The sequence below is a fragment of the Benincasa hispida genome, chromosome 11 (genome assembly GCF_027475165.1).
Source record: "Benincasa hispida cultivar pf3 chromosome 11, pf3_genome.v1.1, whole genome shotgun sequence".
Taxonomy (NCBI): domain Eukaryota; kingdom Viridiplantae; phylum Streptophyta; class Magnoliopsida; order Cucurbitales; family Cucurbitaceae; genus Benincasa; species Benincasa hispida.
In genome coordinates, this window is record NC_143488.1 from 61,598,725 (window position 1) to 61,602,498 (window position 3,774).

The following is a 3,774-nucleotide window of genomic DNA, read 5'->3' on the forward strand; positions in this document are numbered from 1 at the left end:
AGAAGGTTTATTCATAGTCCACCCTCTCTCTATGGATAAACCCTTTTGCCACCAGTCGAGCTTTGTAGGTTTGTACTTTACCAGCTTGGTCTCGTTTGCTTTAGTAGATCGATTTGCAATTAATAGGTTTTACCCCATCTGGTTGATCTATAAGTTTCCAGACTAAATTGAAGTATATAGACTCCATTTCGAGGTCCACGGCTTTTATCTATTAGTCTCAATCCACACCCTCCATTTCCTGTTTAAGGTCAATGGATCCTCCAAACCATCATCAGGTATGACGACTTGAATTTCTGTCAAACTCATATAACGATCAGGTTATTAAACAATCCTTCCATTACGTCGAGGTACTCTCAATTCTTGAGAAGGATGTGATGGACCAACAACTCTTGTTGAAGGACCAGCCAGATCAACAACCTTTGTTGATCTGTCTGTAGTTTATTTGGTCATTTCACTCAATACTAGCTTGCTGCAAGGTTGATGATTTCTGATGTGGTTTTCCTCTAAGAATGTTGCACTTGTCGATACAAATACTTTATCCTCCTGAAGATAACAAAATAGACCATCTTTTATCTCTTTGGAGTGTCCTACAAATAGGCATACTTTTGAATAGCGTTTTAGTTTCCTCGGGTTCTGTACCATTACATGTGATGGAGATCTCCAAATTCTGAAGTGATGTAAATGTTAGGTTTTATATCCTAAAACTCGTGGTTTGTAAACAATAAAACTTATTTCTGAAAATTCAATAAGTTCTTATTGAATATGTATATTGCTTATTTCATTTTAGAAATAAATTCAATAAACTAAAAGATCCATGACTATTACATGAGTACTTGAACTTTATGTAGAGACATAAAAGTGAATCAGGTTCGAGTAAATAGTCAAAATGGTCTATAGTATATGAATAAGGTTGGGTGCCTTACTCTGGTAACACTATTGGATGCGGCTCACTCTGTAGTTGTTACAAAGAGTTGTAAACTACTACAAACGATGTGATCCTAATTCGTACATGTTATGACATGAGGAGTGAGGGCGTCCTATGCAATGGGTTTGTACAAGATCGGACCACGAAATTAGTCGTTCTTACTTTATAACACTGTTTACTATTTAAGAATGACTTAGGTAATTTGACCTTAATCCTGAGCTAACTATGAACTCCTATTTATTCGGGATTATCCTTAGATTTGCATAGGTGAGGATTGGCTCAACAGTGTCAGCTCAATAAACCTACATTTCAGGGGTAAGATCAAGTAGATAGCTGGGGACATAGGGTGCAAGATGGAATTTACTTCTACCCACTTTCAAGGATAGTAGAGAGGTTGTTTCCTTAAGTGCTGACTTCGGGTCTTGCACAAGGGGCCCCACCCTCTCATTGGCCTGAGAAGGACTCGGTTTGTTAATTAGATTACAACTCAATTGTTCATTAGAGAATCGGTGGGACTTAAGGAACAAAAGGTAATCTCGGGGGTAAAACAGAGATTTGACCTAATTGTTATTAAGAACAACCTATGAATGGTTAACTTACTAATCATGGTTATATCGAGTGGACATAATCTATCTACGGGGGAGTACAACATGGGAGCGAGAGGATGAGATGAGAGCCCAATACCTAAAGCTTTTTTAGGAATAAACTTTTGATGACGAAAGTTTCTTAAAGAGGAAAAAATGTAACATCCGAAGTTCTAGTTAAATTCAAATTTATTTTCTTAAATTATTGGATTTTTATTTCCTTTAATTTTGAATTATTATGAGGCCAAAAATTAGATAACTAAATTATTTTGATTGGTTCGATTTTAATTTTAGATTTTATTTTGGAATTAAAATAGATTTTGGAATTTAATTTAAGTACTTTTGTTAAGATTTGGAATTTTGAAATGAATTAAACGAGATTTGGGAAGAATTGAATTAATTAATAAGAGAATTGGGAATTTGAGAACTTGTTTTGGAGAGAGAAAATTGAACAAATATATAATATATATATATAACTAAGGTTTTGGTTTAAAAATATATATTTATTTATTTTAGTGCCTCGTGAAACGTGAAAGTAAAGAAAAAGAAAGAAAGAAGAAAGATACTCTTCATGAGACGCCCAGACCCCTTCCCTCCCCCAATTTTTTCTTTTGTTCATGCTCAAGCCCTAGAGTCAGCCATTGTTGGATCTCTTCAGCCCAGCCACCGTTCGATCTTCACGTCGCCGCCCTCTTTCGTTTGCTCTCTTCGTCGATCGCTCGTTGCCACGTTTCTCTTTCTTTCACACAATTTCTCACGCCGCCTTCCTCCAATCCAACTGTGCCGCTAGTCGCTGCCACATGAGATCCGCACCGGATCTACTCGAACAGCTACCGTCGATCGCCGTTCTACATCGGACATTGCTACTGTGATCAAGGCATCGTCGGATTTTGGTTAAGATTTTGGGTAAGCACGCTATTTTGTGAGTTTGGAGTTGTTTTAGGGTAGTTTTTAATAATTCATCAAGTATTGAGGTTAAGCTGGGGTTACTCTTTTTGTTTGAGCTTTAAATTCGAGTTTTGGGAGAAGTTTTGAAGTTAAAAGTGTTGTCCAGCGAATTTGGAAGTGGTTTCGAGAAGATTTTTTTGGTGAGCCTTAGCACTTTGAGCCCTTTGGTTTTAGAGTAATTGTGGAAAGTTAAGTTATTAAATTTTGGATTTAATTTATGTTCAAGATGGCCAATTGAATTGAGTTTTGGAACTAATTTTGGACCAAGCCACAATTTTCGATGATTCTTGGTTTTCACTAAATTTGAGGTAAGTAATCTTATTACTGAAACTGCATTTGTGTCGGGTGATAAAATTAAGGTTAATTTTGATAGATTTAAGATTGTATGAATCGAGATGCCTGATTAAAGAGGATATGTGAGCTCATTTTAGATATGTATGATGTATGTTATTTATATGAGCATGATCTTGACCTTGTTTGGCAAGTTTGAGGATGTATGAATTTTAGGTTATGTTTAATGTGTGAGACTCTATTAAATGACGCATGAAATTCATGTTAATAATAGTTGCCCCCTACCCATAAGTATGTACCCACCAGAGATTTGTGTTTCTTTTAGATTCACCAAAAGTTAGTGTTTCCTTTGAGATTCACTAAAGGTTTGTGTAATTTCCTTCAAGACTTCACTAGAGGTTAGTGATATCCTTCAGGTTCTCACCAGAAGTTTGGGGTATTAGAAGATACCAGCAAGCAGCGGAAACAACAAGGATCAATAAGCATTTTAATTTATTAATTTTGGCTATAAATTAAGCATTCACATAAACTAATAAGAGAATTCCAAGACATACTTTTATAGAACCACTTGAATCTCGAATTCAGCTGCAAATCTTCTCCAAATCATCTTGTGAACCACCTCAAGACCTTCCTTACTATTATCTTGAAGTCGTAGATTGAGGTGTGGACTCAAAATAGGCTTGAATAAAGGGAATTTGGTGAACAAGTACACTCTTGCAACTTGAAGAACACCTTCTTCAACCTCTCAAGTTTTCAACAAAAACTCAACAAGTACATCAGTTTGCATGCTCGATTTTTACTATAATCTTCTCAGGACTATCATGCAATAAAGATTGTTCCATGAAGAGCAACTCATGCTTTGGAAATTTGACTCAAGAAGAAGATGGGAAATGAGTAAGCTAATTGGATAGTAAGTGGAGATTTCCCACTTTTTCCATTTTTGTGTTTTTAATGTTTGTTTTACAAATTTGATTTCCAAAACCAATTATATTTTCAAATATGGAAAACTTTATTAATTTTACAAAA

At 35.5% G+C, this 3,774-nt stretch overlaps 1 long non-coding RNA gene across 1 annotated transcript; it reads left to right on the forward strand.

Annotated features, from left to right (window-relative positions):
- The first annotated feature begins 2,010 nt into the window (after positions 1-2,010).
- Positions 2,011-3,774, forward strand: LOC150032790 (uncharacterized). The gene is made up of 2 exons (XR_016524308.1): positions 2,011-2,765; positions 3,165-3,774. It is a non-coding gene; the product is annotated as an uncharacterized LOC150032790 (long non-coding RNA).